Source organism: Prinia subflava, chromosome 4, assembly GCF_021018805.1.
Source record: "Prinia subflava isolate CZ2003 ecotype Zambia chromosome 4, Cam_Psub_1.2, whole genome shotgun sequence".
Classification (NCBI taxonomy): domain Eukaryota; kingdom Metazoa; phylum Chordata; class Aves; order Passeriformes; family Cisticolidae; genus Prinia; species Prinia subflava.
Window position 1 is genome coordinate 48,238,257 of NC_086250.1, and position 14,242 is coordinate 48,252,498.

Consider the following 14,242-nt stretch of genomic DNA (forward strand, 5'->3'; position numbering starts at 1 on the left):
CCTGTTAATCTATGCACAAGACACAGGAAAAGGGGCAGGTGAAAAAGCTACTGCTGAGCAACATCTGAAGTGCATCTGCTGTGGTGTGACAGATCATCTGAGGCCATTAAATATCAGATGATCTTTTTAATTTACTGGAATTAACATTTTTCCTTGTGCTTGCGTGGTCACATGTGCACCCAGAGCTCTCCCAACATAGTTAAAATTTACAACCCTCCAACATCCAGAAGTGATTCACTTGTCTGTCAGTTCTTTTACTTGTTCTTCTTTTCCCCTTTCTGGATTTCCTGTGTATCTTGGATTTCACAGCTTGCTCCTACTGTCCTCTTGCTTTTGGTGCTTGACTTCTGTTGTCATTTATCATATTTTCCTTTCAGTTTGTACAGATATATTTCCCATTTAGTTGGTTAAATTTGCTTGTGAAACAAGAAAAGTCTGTTTCTTTTACTAAAAGGGTTTTTTGCATGTATCAATTGCTGCTTGTTGCAATGGGATTAAGATAAATTCTGGGTAACATAGTCTTCTTTGGAGAAAAGTTTCAGCAATTGTGGCAATATTTGTGTTCCTTACAGAAACAAACCACGAGCTTGTAATTTGTGACCTGTTTGATTTAGAAGTTTTAAAAACCTTTTTTTCTTGGGATGCTGTTATGTACTTTGCAGTAGTGTAGGAGAGACTTTTGAAGCATGTTATATCTGGTATATCGTGGACCATATATATATATCTCAGTGGGAAATTTTAAATTAAATTTCTGCTTTCCTAATTTCACAGTTGTAGGGCTATCAGTTTCCAGACTAAAAGCAGTAAATTTTCCCAGTGTTATAGTACATGAATGTCCTTTAAAGTATCAGCAAGTTGTCCAGTGCTGTGATTCTGTGGGGTCAGTAGGTCAGTGTTGGGGGCTGGCTATGGCCAGCTGCTTGCTTGCTTCCAGCCTCAACAGCACAGGAGGGAGAAAATAGGATGACAGAAAGTTCACAGGTTATGATTAAACAATTAGGAAATTGCTTACCAGTTACTGTTACAGGAAAAACAAGTCTGACCTGGGAAAAATTGATCCAATTTATTTCCAATTAAAATATATTTTGGTAGCTAGAAATAGTGAAAGCATTGCTTTCTTCAGGCACCACCAGCTCACCTTCCTGCTCACTGACCTTCACTGGTGTTCCCAAGCTGTTTCTCACACTTTCTCCCAATAATCCTCTGCCTGTGTGGTGATTTTGCCCTTTCCTAAACATCTTCTGAGAGGCTTGGAATGGCTGACAGAAATTTCCACAGCATAATATAAAGTCAATTAGCCAAAGCAATAGATGTTCCTGGCAAAAGTAATCACATGGTACCTTTCTGAAGTAAAGTTCTTATCTGCCAGGACTCTCTTACCCCATGCATTTCAATCATCCCTCTTTAAAAGAAAATATATGCTAATGTCTTGAAAAGCAAAACTATATAGTTTAGCTTATCAATATTTTACTGTATTTATTTTATACTGAGTTTGTATGCCTGAAGCTGTTTGTAAGAGAGTCATTTTATTCATGTGAAATTGATGGGTTGAAGAAAGTCACAAGATAAGCATAAAAATAATAAATGCCCAAGATAATTTACTGCTTCTAAAATATAAAAGCTATCTACATTCCCATTATGTTTTGATTTGTATGTGTCAGATAGATGTTTTATTTTTCATGAACAACGTATACATCATACAGTGCAGGAGGTTGTTATGAGAATTTTGTCATTTATTATGAAAGTTAATGCGCAAATGAGAACTAGTATAAATGCCTAAATTAACTTGAATCCTTAATTTGTTAGAAAACTGGTGTTTTTTCAATCTGTTAAAGGCATTGAACTCATTCATAGACCCTTCACAGAATTTTAGAATGGTTTGGGTTGGACGGGACCATGGCAACCCCCTGCCATCGACAGGGACACCTGTGACTAGACCAGGTTTGTTCAAGTACCATCAAACCTGGCTTTGAATATTTCCTGGGACAGGGCAGCCACAAAGTCTCTGGTAACCTGATTCACTGTCTCACCCCTCTTGCAGTACAGAATTTATTCCGTATATGTAATGTAACTCTACCTTGTTTCAGTTTCAAGACATTGCCTCTTGACCTATCACTACATACCCTTGTGAAAAGTCCCTCTTCAGCTTTTTTCTTTAAAAGTACTTTATTATCGTAGGAAAATGAAATATTTGATCTCTCTTTCTTTGGATTTTACCATTTGGTTTAAATCTCTAGGGTGTAAGGTATTTTGCTTCTTTAACAGTGTTGTCCAAAAGCTAATTAAAAATATTTGTAGAGGATGCCTATGTATTTAATGTGGGATCACCTACAGAATCCTACCTCAGGTGAAGAGTTGAATTGAAGTTCTGCAGGTATGTGAGGCAGTTTCCAAAAGTTGCAGACAACATTTCGATCCTGCATACATTGTATTTTCAAAACCTGAATTCAAATGTTATAGAATCATGGAATGATAATGTTTGGAAGAGATCTTTAAGATGGTCCAGTCCAACTGCCTTCCAGCACTACCACTGTAACCCGTTACCCACATCAGCTAGCAGCAGACCCAGATGTCTCTCCAGGTACCATGAGTCCAGCACCTCCCTGGCAACTTATCCCAGTGCCTGACCAAACTAACAGCTGCCTGAAAGGAGGCTGTGGCCAGGGGGGGTCAGCCTCTCTTCCCAGACAACCAGCAACAGGACTAGGGGAAATTGCTGCACCAGGGGAGTTTCAGGCTGGATGTCAGGTGGAATTTTTTCATGGACAGGATGTCCAAAATTTGTGATGAGCTGTGTAGGGAAGTGATGGAGTCACCATCCCTGGGGATGTTCAGAACATGACTGGACATAGCACTTAGTGCTGTGGTTTAGTTGGCACGGTGGTTTAGTTGGCACAGTAGTGTTTGGACAAAAGTTGGTACTTGGTGATCTTAGAGATCTTTTCCAACTTTAGTAATAAGTCTATGATATTCTTCTGGGAAATACGACAAAACTTTCATTTATTCTTATTCCTAATATTCTCTTTAAATTTTAAAATTTTTAGCAGTATGAAGATCTACTTTCCTCCCCCCCACCGTTCCCATCCATGCTGCTTAGTTTCTTTTTGAGACTTTGGGTAAGGGAGCTTGTAAAAGTGGTTTTTGGAAATACATGACTTACAAGTGGATCTCATTTGTCCATGTTCTCAGTGACTTCTCAAAAAAACTGAGATAATCCGAAGCATTTCTTCCATTTTCATACTGGAATGTTGACTCCTAAACAACATGTAATTTTTATTGACATACACGTAAACTTTATTGTAGCCTGTAGGACGTTGCCTAATATACCCTACATGTGTACTCACCTGTAGCTTTCTGGACCTTCTCTAGATTTTTTAGGACTGATTTCATATTGGCCCCTTCCTTTGATTTTAAGACAATTTGAAGCGGGCATTTTCTTATTGTGAGTTCAGGTGTCAGATGTTTCATATTCAAGTCCCTTTAGAGTTGTTTATGGGGACTACTTTATTTCTCATGTTCTCTAATGGTACTTCAGTTTAAGACAAACCCTCTCATGTATTTCTCTGAGGAGGATGTCTGGCCTAGTAACTTTTCCAGTCTCCTCTGGTGTGGATAAACGCCCAGGTTTTCAGTGGCCCCTGCTCTCTGCCAGCCTGAGCAGAAGCCCTGGGTGGCTGTCTGTGGGAGGCTCCTCACTGAGCCTGACTCTGACCCCAGCCTAGGCCTGTCTCTACTGAGGTGTGCTGTGGGCTGGGGCTGCCCCAGCTCCCCCTTGCACTGCTGTTCTCCTGGCCAAGGTCCTGCTCTGACCATGGGCAGCCCCCACAGCTTCTGGCCTCCAGCCCCTGGGGAGCTGCTGATCTCTGAAACCTCTTTATGTTTTATGTTTAAGCCTCCCAAAGATTGTAATCCTTTCTGTTTTCCTTACTTGGACACGATGCTTTTAAGGATCCTTGTATGCATACCTTTTTCTTTCTAACAGCCTCCTTCATCCCATTTTTTCATGACAGCTCCCTTTTCTGGATTTTCTCAGTCTTTTTTGATGGGTTGTATGCATTTCTTCTGAGCTTGCAAAAGGTGTCTTTAATCAGTCTCTGTGCCACCTGTAGAAATGTGACTTTTGTAGGCGATTCTTTTTTCTCGCTTGTAACAAGCTTACTCATATTTATTCAGTGACCCTCTTTGAAATGGTGGTAAAGTTTTTCTGGCTTTTTTTGCCCCTTCAAGGGCATAGATTCCAATCTACATCAAAGTAGTTATTGACTGTGGCTAGAAATTTACTTGGAGTCATACCCCTATATGTCATGTGCTTGTACAAGACAGGCAGAAATATCCATCAGCCCTAATATTTATCTGCCATGCTTATAGGGACATTTTTCAGCGTTGTGAAGGTGTTCTGTTCCTTAGGTGGTTTTAGGGGTTGGTCCAGAGGATAGATTATATTTATATCCTGTGCCTTTCTTGATGTCATCTGCCTTGGCCACTGCTGAAAGGGAATCTCTGGGTTGTTTAACATGAATGGACTGGGTCTGGTAACTGTGAGCAGTCTTTCTCTATTGAGTGGAAAAAACCCAAAAAGGAATCCTTGAGTTTGCCCAGTAATCTGAAGTGGTCCATATCGAAATACAGCATAGCTGAGGACTTGCTGTGCCTGTAGGGAGGACTGGCCTATGTGGAAGAATTTTCCCTCGGATGTAGCTCTGAATAAGAAATCAAGAAATGATGATGGAGATGTGTGATCAGCATCCTCTGGAGAGACCTATCACTCAGGTCACCAGGCAGGGTCTCTGAGAAGAAATCAAGGACATAATTCTGTTGTTCTTTGCAAAAGATACAATTAATGAAGTCATGTAAAATTTTGGGTTTAGGATAGGGACCTCTGCAAGGATCCAGTCATGGACATTTAGTTTGCAATAAGTATCTGTAACTAACTGTGGTGGTCACATCAGTATTGAACCAACCTCCTAAGCAATGTAAGCAGTTTTGAGTTGCCCAAACTGAGGATGTTTTAGGGCTATGGAAGCCCCAAGGAAGCTCTGTGCTGATGAGGGAGTTACCTGCTGTTCAGCCAAAATAGAAAACACATTGAGATGCTGCAAACAGTCAGTTCTTGGAGATGATGACAGCAACTGGTGGGACAATTTCCAAAATGGTGACATTTTGGCAGGAGATGGAGGCTGTGCAGGTAGATTATCTTGGAACCTCTTTTTGTTTGCTTGTTTTGAGTTTGGTGTGGTTTTTTGTGGGGTTTTTTTTGTTTTTGTTTTGTTTTGTTTTGTTTTTTTGTGGGTTTTTTTGGGTTTTTTTTCTTTCTTTCTTTTCTTTTTTTTCTTTCTTTTTTCACAGTTAGTTTGTCTTATTTATCATAATTTTTTGGTCTGATTTCTTTTGGTCTTTAGGAACTCAAGGAGTATGTGTGTGTCTTAGGTTGTCAGTTCTGTGTTGTTTGTAGATGTGGACTTCACACAGTTTGGTATTTCCCTCCCTGAAAGTTGTGTGACTCTTTAATTTTCCATGTGTTGTTGTTGGTTTCGTTGACTTTTCAATATATTTATTTAGATGAGATTCTTGTTGGTGAGAAGAAAACATGAAGAGATAGAGTTTTGTGTGCAGATCCAGAATGATGGTATCATTGGAATAAATTGCCAAGTGGCACAACAGCTAGAAAGTTATGATTTAGTGATGGATGGATGCAAGCTCTGTAAAAGACTCAGGCAGAAAGGGAATGTGAGTGTTGCCCTTTATGGGAAGGAACAGTTGAAATGCCTAGGACTCATATGTGAAGGTTTAGATTCAATATAAGGGAAAAGATTTTCAGTAGAAGGACAATTATGCAAGAGAAACGGTTGCCCAGGGAAACCAGGTTGTGGAATCACCTTTTTTGAAAGTTTTGGAGATGCGTCTGTGTAATGTACTAAGTGACCCAGTCTAAATGGAATCACCTTTTTTGAAAGTTTTGGAGATGCATCTGTCTAACGTACTAAGTGACCCAGTCTAAATTCTGGTGTTTTATGCCAGTTACTACTTGTCAAACTCTCTGTGAGTGGGAAAGTCTGTGATATGGTGCATCGTGGCAGAAGGGTCTCATTTTGACTTTATGGGTTACTTACTAGGTTATAAATCTAAACATATATCTCCTTACAGAAGCAAACTAGATCTGTTAGACAACTCATGATGATCGCCGTATATGTGCACTTATGAAATACTAATTTCTAAAGTTGTTTTACTTTCTTATCTGATAGTATTTCTGAATCCCTTCTAGTCACATCACGGGAGAAAAAGGGAGAAACATAATAATTCTGAAAGTAATTTGCAAGACTGCAGTGTCGTTGTGTTAGTGGTATTGTAGAACAAACTAATAAGGAATAGTTAATTGCTTTCATTGTTTATATCTTCTCCCCCATTTCGAGTAGACTGTTGCAGTTTATTATAATAGGAAGATTCAAATTATATGACTTCAGAAGAAAGACACCTGAGGATAAAGTAAGGTATGGTATCTGTTTACAGTGGATAGAAATCTTTATAAATATGATATTGGTATCATGCATAGTTATTAGTGTCAACACAGGTTAGCTATCATGTAGGGGCAAGTCAAGCACGTTAGACCGGCCTCAGGGATGGTTTAGTCTGTATATCCAACTATTCAGACAATGTTGCACAGATATTTTGGAAGAAAAGGCTGAGAGATGATTTTTCCATCACTCCAGGCTTCCCATTCATCGGTACCGTCTCCATTTTCTGCAGTGTGCTTAGGTAGGTGCAGGTAATCAGTGTCCTGTTAATCCTTAGGACCAGTAAGACCTAACTGGAACAGCATCCCTCCCCAGCACCTCTTCCCTAAGAGGAGTTATGTGTAACCTGTGCATCAGTTGCACAGTGGATGGAACATACTGGAAATAGATGATGTGTTTAGTCCATGTGGACATTTTTCTGTCACCAGGGAATTTCCAGGGCATTTAATATTAAATTTTAAATAATTTTTTATAAATTTTATTATTGTCCTTGGCTTACTTCTTTGCATAGTTACATGTTTTATGGTTTAATGGAGAATGGGTGTTTTGCATAGGAAATTCTATGTTGTAAAAATCCAAGAATAATTTTTTGTGGTATAGAATATAATGTGAACCTTTATAAGTACATAGCATTGAAAAAATTGGAAAATATGTAGTTGGGGAAGTTTGACAGCTCAAGAATCATATAGGAATTCATTATTTTCTCTGTGCCACATGAAAAAAAATATACTTCTCCCACCACCACAGAACTTCTATTTGGACCAATGGATAATGTAATCCAGCCTTCAAGTAGTATGTAAAAATTAGCTAATGAGATTGTGGTAGTATGAAGGTCTTTCATTGGTTCATTTAACTTTGGACTAATTATAAACATAACTACTAATTAATTTTGCATGTTCTTGTTAATTATAATGCCATTCAGCAGTGCTTGTCTGGTTATGAGCTTCTGAGTATCTTTCTATCACAGAAATGTGAGTTCTTGGAATCAGGAAGAAAGGGGGTGTCTCTTTACTATTTGCAGTTCTGCAATTTATATAATATTCTTCAAAAATGGTATTTTTTGTAGTGTAAATTAATGTGTTGATGTAGTTTAAATATAATTAAAATACATAATCTGGCTGTTAGGCAAATTTACACTTTTTCATACTTTTAGAAGATTGAAGAAGATTGTAGATTGTATGTAAGTGACGTATTTTCAAATAAAATTCAGGACATCCCATTGACATAGTGCAATTTAAGACTTGCTCAGAAGTCCTATTGTGAATTACGAAGGGTTTTTTAATTGTATGAGTCTTATATGATAGAGAGTTGGAAGCTACAGATACCAGTGAATGTTTATGCCTTTAAAATACCAGACAGTCTCTTTAGTGAAACCAGTGGTGAATTAGGCTCAATCTATCTGATTCAAAACAAGCATACCTAATAATAACTATAGAGAGCCCTCAGCCAGGTTGCATGCTTTGGTGAGTAGTGTTTCATTAGAATATTTTATACAAATACCCACTTCAAGCAGTAATTCAGTTTGAACTATTTTTGCTGTAGAAGAAATCTGAACAAGCAGGTCTTACCTGAAACAGTGACACATCATGGCACCTTGATCTGTCAAACACGGGAACTGCTTAAGTGCTGCAGTGCACTTTAGTGGGGTTATTTACATTAAAAAAGATACCAAAGACCACCAATGAGGCAGGATAAAGAATAAGAGCACACAGTCTCAAATCAAAATGTTGTCTTAGAGGCAGTGTACAAACATATAATAGGTAAACTTATCCTAATGATTTGTGATCTAAGTGTGGAATAAGCTAAGAGATAATTGCAGCAAGTAAATGAACGAGTTAAAGAAATAGCTTGCAGCACATGGGCATTTTATTTATTTGAGTCAAGATTCTAAGTCTTCATCCAATAATTAATTTGACTTTCATTTTGAATTAAATATTCTAGAGATTTCTGACACAACTATGACAATTAAAATTCTGTCAGGATGCTTTTAAAGCTTTGGTTAACAAGGTCTGTGAATTTGTAAATTTTTAAGGTTCAGATGGAATTCAGATGGAATTGTTAGATGTTGAAGAATGGAGACATATCTCTGTAAGCTCTGTCAGTGGGGGATTGGTAAACAATTAAAGCTCTACCTGCTGGGCCCCAAGGGATGGAATCTGCTCGCTCAGGTGGAAGGTAGAGAAATGTGGGTGTTAAACTGGAAAAACTGGAATGATTCAGATCCAGGTTTTAGGATGCTAACAAAAATCAAAATTAATTAATATTTATTACAGAAGTAATATTATTTTTTAGGAGTCAGCTGCCTTTGTTAGGTAAACCACACTGAAATGTAGCATAAATGAAACAGAAGTCAATAAATAAGATTCTAAAGGTGAAAATTTGCACTGTTAAAAAGAGAATTGGTAAGACCTGCTGTCTGTCTGTGACATCTGTCACACCTACTTTGTGCTATCCTCACCACTTTAAATATTCCTTTTTGATTTCTGAACAAGTATAGAAATCCAGAAACAGATCAAAGATAAAATTATAATAATTGAAATTAATGATTGTGATTGTTTTCATATTAAGACTAATTACCGAAAATACTATAAGGAAAAATTTCTTCTGAAAAGTCTGTATCTCAACAAAATGGGTCATGTTTTGATATAAGACTTCATATATAATAACTGTGATTTTCCTGGTTTTATTTCTGAGGTGAAGCAATATGTGATGTTTAATATACTCCAAACTAAGAAAACTGATGATTTGAAAGTATTGGTGTAATGGAGTGTAGGACAAAAGAGAAATACAGAATATTCACATTTGAGGCTTACATATTATCTGTCAACAAGATGTAGAGTTGAAGAAATAACTGTAACATGTATTTCTGTCTAGAACTCAGGCATAAAGAAATTTCAAAGACTTAGAGGTATAGCTATTTGGAGGCAAAACTGTAACCTTTTAATGGGAAATAGGTCAGTGAGATGAATGCTTTTTGCTCAGTTGGTTGGACATTTACATTGTGGATCCAGGGTGACCACATGACCATCAAGCAAAGTTTCGATGACACATATTTTACTTTCTGGAAACTTTTAAGAATTGCCACCCACCTTCACCTCCTCATATTTGCCTTAGGAACCTTACCTGTTTTTAACATTTTCTTCTCTTTTTTGCTTTGTATTAAGCTCATAAGATAGCCTTCTCATTTCCCAGTGCTGTCCTACTGTGCAGGGGTTTCATGTAGTGTTTATTCCTCCAGCCTGTCATTCTTTGCTCTCCCTTCTTCACTTGCTCTACTACAGAGGCTGCCAGGTAGCTTTCAGTTTTCTAGGAACTTCGACCTTCCCAGCAGGTTTTGTTACACTCTACAAACAAAGGAAGAAGTTAGAACTGCAGCTCTTTTAAATGTCCAAACATCTTGTAACAAAGTGTGTATTAATAATGCCAGTTGGAACACAGATTTTTTTTCCTAAACTGTGGGAAAGAAGTCTTTTCTTTATAAAATTCTACATTTATTTTACTCTTCAGCCTGCTTCTGTCTGACCTTGTCAGCAAGAGAGAATTGCCAAGAGGCACCATCGAGAGGCTGGTAGGATCTACTTCAGAGATAGCAGAGTTTCAGGCATTAAGTCTGTGTCTGTATTGGTAAATTAAACAGTGCCTGGAAATATTTCCATGTCTCTGCCACAATGTTTTTGCAAGCTAACGTTGTTCCAGAAAATTCCCAGACATTTATTTGACCACCTCCATTAGACAATTTTTATGCAACTCCTCTGTTTTGGAGCGTATGTGACTGTGCTACATAGATGTAGGATTATCCTACCTGGGTGGAGGATTATCTCTGCCAGTTGATTTCAGGAAAACGACATGTACTCAGGCATCGGTGTAATTTAAATGTTCTACAGACCTGCATGTTCTTTATTTCTTCTGCCTTGTCCAACCTTCTGTCTTCATTGCAGTCTTCTAGTCTCAGCTTCAAATTTGTTTTGGTATTTTTTTTTCTTTTTGCTCGTCCTTTTGTCCTTCCTAGCATACATATAGATTTAAATTTTATTGGCATGTTGTCTCCCAGCTTCTGTCCCGTTCTTCAGATGACCCTGTGAACTTACTGGTAGTGATATTGTGTGCAGTTCTGTCTGAAACAAACTACTTCAGGGAAGCCTTCCTTTTGTTTGCCCTTGGCTACTATAATAATAAAAATAGAATCAAAATGCAAGACTAGAATTTGAGTGATGCCTTAGCTGTCACTCTGATGCAAGAAAGAAACTTGGTGAACAAATATATTTCTTTGTGGACTACACTTAAGCTTAGTACTTGTTAAGAGAACAAATTAGAGGGAGTGATAAGGCCAGATTCTGTGTTGGTTTTGTTAAATGATGCTAAATACCTGTAAACATTTCTCTCTGTTTTGTTAGGATGGTGGTACTAGAATTGATCTTGGACATCACTTCAATTCAAGGTTGAAGCTGAAAGGTCTTCTTGAAGCTTAGAAGAAGCAGGTGAGTACAAGTCAATCATCGCAAATCAAAGAGGATTTTTTTTTTTGTTTTTTGCAACTTTCTTTTGTTCTGGAATTTCTGTTCTTGCTTACCAATCCAAATCTCTGCTTTCCCTGATTCACTGAGATGTACGACTGCTTGTGTAGATAGCAGAGAATATCTGATTCATTTAGGATTTCCCTACATGCTTTTTCAGCCTTCTGTCATGAAAATAAGTGAAACCATGGTTCTGTCACCAAGGTCTCTGGAACTCTGGAGTTAACACTGAACAGTTTCATTACATCAGCTGTATTATGAGTATGATAATTAAGCTAAATTGTTTTGAAAATAGTTTTAGACTTTATTTCTTGTTAAAAATATAATTTTAAAAGGCAACTACACAATAATAAATAGGGAAGAATCTCTGAGTTTGGATATTCCTAGTTTCTTGAAGCTGGGCTGCTCTTTATTCCTCTGGTAACCAGGAATTCCATGATGTCAAGGACCATGAGCTCACACCTTGTTTCCACTGCTCTGTGTGTTAGCAGGCTGAGCCTGCCTGGGGCACCACTGCCAGGGGGAGGGCACTGGGGCCTCTTCAGTGAGTCATGTACAAGTGGCTATCAGGACTTTTTAACTTAGACACATCTGGAAAAGGAGAGAGATCCTGAAGGAAGTAGTGTAAGATGAGAGCTTAGCAAGGCAGTCACATTTATTTTGGATTTTCCATAATTGCTATTGCAACAAAAAATTAATCTTTATGTTGAGTGTTGCAGTTGTTCATATTCTACATTTCCTAGAGAGCTAAATTTTTTTTTGAGAATATTTCAGAACTTTTCAAATTTTTTAGGTAGTAGTTTATTGCAAAATATGGTCAATTGGACCTGATTCTAAATTTTTAAGATACAGGTTTCAACAGGGTACAACACATTTGCCATAATAGGAACCAGGCCAAATTGCTTGTACATACACCAGGAAGTAGAAACAAATATGTAAATACAAATAATATGCCATGTGTAGTAACTGCTAAGGTATTACAAGATATTCTGATATACCTATATACTCCATCATATTGGTATATCCATCTTAATGTATTGATTCCTCTGGAAGAAAAGAAAAAAAAGTTCTTCCATAGGAGTTAACGATGATGACAGTAATTAATTCTGAAACTATGTTTATGACAAGTTTCTTAAAGTTTTACCTTCTGTGAGGAAGCACAGCTCTTTTTAACCTAGTTCAAAGTTGTATGAAAGAAGGCTGTTCTGGTATGTGTTTCACTTTGACTGTCTTCACTGTGTAATAAGAAAGGAAAATTCCTTTATTCTGATTTAACGTCACCTTTTTCTAAGGAGTTAAGGCACTGGCTAAAAGGCTGCAGCATGAATATGGTGAAGCCAGGAAAAGAAGAAAGGTTAGGTGTAGCAGTGTTGTAAGTCAAAGGATGTACAGCACTATTCAGGGAAACTGTAGATATCACTGGTATCATATGCAAACCTTTATATGACTGTACATTAGTATGTAGTAATATATTTGCAAAACAGTAGCTTTTTCTTTCGTTCTTCAGTAGAAAAACAGTAAGAAATACTAGATTCTTTGCTTTCTGTGTAGCAATGGAAATATTTCTGTCACATATTTGTACAAGTCTGAATGGTGTAAGTTTTATGTAGTTACGTTAGATAGCTTTTGATAGTGTCAGTATTTTGGAAAACTGATAGAAACTGGGGTTTGGTAGAAACTGTAGTAATTGAAATCTGTTGAGTCAACAAGAGTGTTTTAGTTTTTAAAGGATATTTTTTGTGGAAGTTTGCTGTGCTCTGACACATAATGTCCAAAATGCAGTGTAACTGACTTGTGCATCTATACTCTTTTGGCAGTATAATTTTATTAAATTCCAGTATGTCTGAAACTTAAAGCATATGAAAGAAAGTAACTGCTATTCTGATTCCTCCATTATTTTCTTCCATAACTTTAAGTTAAATACATTCTATAAAAATGCTTCCTGTAAAGGAAGCCAAAATATTTTGGCCTTTTTAGCATTGGTCTCTGTTTCTTGCAGTGTGGAAGTGGAATAGTGTTTTTGCAGTCAATGAGGAAACAGTAAATTCTGAATGCTAGTTTTTCAGTATGGTATTTAGAAATAATAGGGGTTTTTTTATGGTAGGATATGGTGTGTTTGCACTGATTGAAAACTGAATTTCAGTCATAAATGTAGTGATAGATATGCATAAAAATAAAATTGCAGTTATATATGCATTTTTAATCAGCAGAGAGAAAAAATCTGTTTGATTTTTGTCCTCTCAATAACACTTAACTTTAGGGATAAGTTTTAGAAAAACTGAGACAGAGCTTAGAGGAATGTGAAAGCAGAGAAAAAGTGTTCTATTTTCTGACTGATGACTTAAATAGAATATTTTGAGACTGTTAGTGATACATTTACATCTTTGTTTTCTGAGTTACTCAAACTTTGAAAAAAAAGCTAAATAAATTCTGGTATTAATGATTATTAAATTGCTCCAGGTGTTCTGTGTTGTCAGTTTGGAGAAGAGGAGATATTGTGCTCATTGCTGTTTCTTTCTGGTACTACAGGAAACAAAAACTTGAAACATCACAACTCATGTAGATGTATATGCATACATTTTGTGTACTATTAAATATTCAGTCTATCTGTATAAGTTTATTTTGTAGAGGGCAAACATGACTATACTGTTAGATTTCTACAGAAGGATATCTCGTACAGGTTTCTTGCATCTGAACTGAAATTCTCTCAAGAATTTCTCACATGGTCATTGTTGGTGACCAACATGTGAAAGATATGATGTTTTCCATGAACTGCATAATGGATTGGCATTAACTTTGTCCACAAAGAAGTCTAACCCTTTCACATGTCTGGTCACAAGGCAAGGGAGTTTTAACACTTCAGTAAGTGAATGAAAGGAGTTTTAATACTTCCATAAGTGAATGAAATACAATGCTGGAAGAAAAATATGGTATCTGGTTTACTAGAAGTAATTAGATGGCATTTGATGAGCTTTGTCTTTAATATGGTTTCTTACAGGAAGAATCTGAAACATAAACAGTACTTTATACTTTAATGGAATTGTATTAGAACAGAGACCCTATTTATTGTAGAATTTAGAGTGATCTTTCCAGGGTGATTTTGAATAGCTATAAATTGGTGATTTGGGGGGAATCTGAAATCAAATTTTGTCAAAAAGTAGTGTACATTGATAGAATTGAATTTGTGACCTGGAAATATGAGGCAGTAGATTTTTG

General features: G+C 36.9%; 1 protein-coding gene across 6 annotated transcripts in view; it reads left to right on the forward strand.

Moving 5' to 3' along the window:
* FOXP2 (forkhead box P2) overlaps positions 1-14,242 on the forward strand; it is a 411,548-nt gene that overhangs the window by 113,886 nt on the left and 283,420 nt on the right. For all 6 annotated transcript variants that reach the window (XM_063396701.1, XM_063396702.1, XM_063396700.1 and 3 more), the window contains exon 3: positions 10,907-10,990. The gene's annotated coding sequence lies outside the window, so the exon portion shown is untranslated. The remainder of the gene's footprint in view (positions 1-10,906; positions 10,991-14,242) is intronic.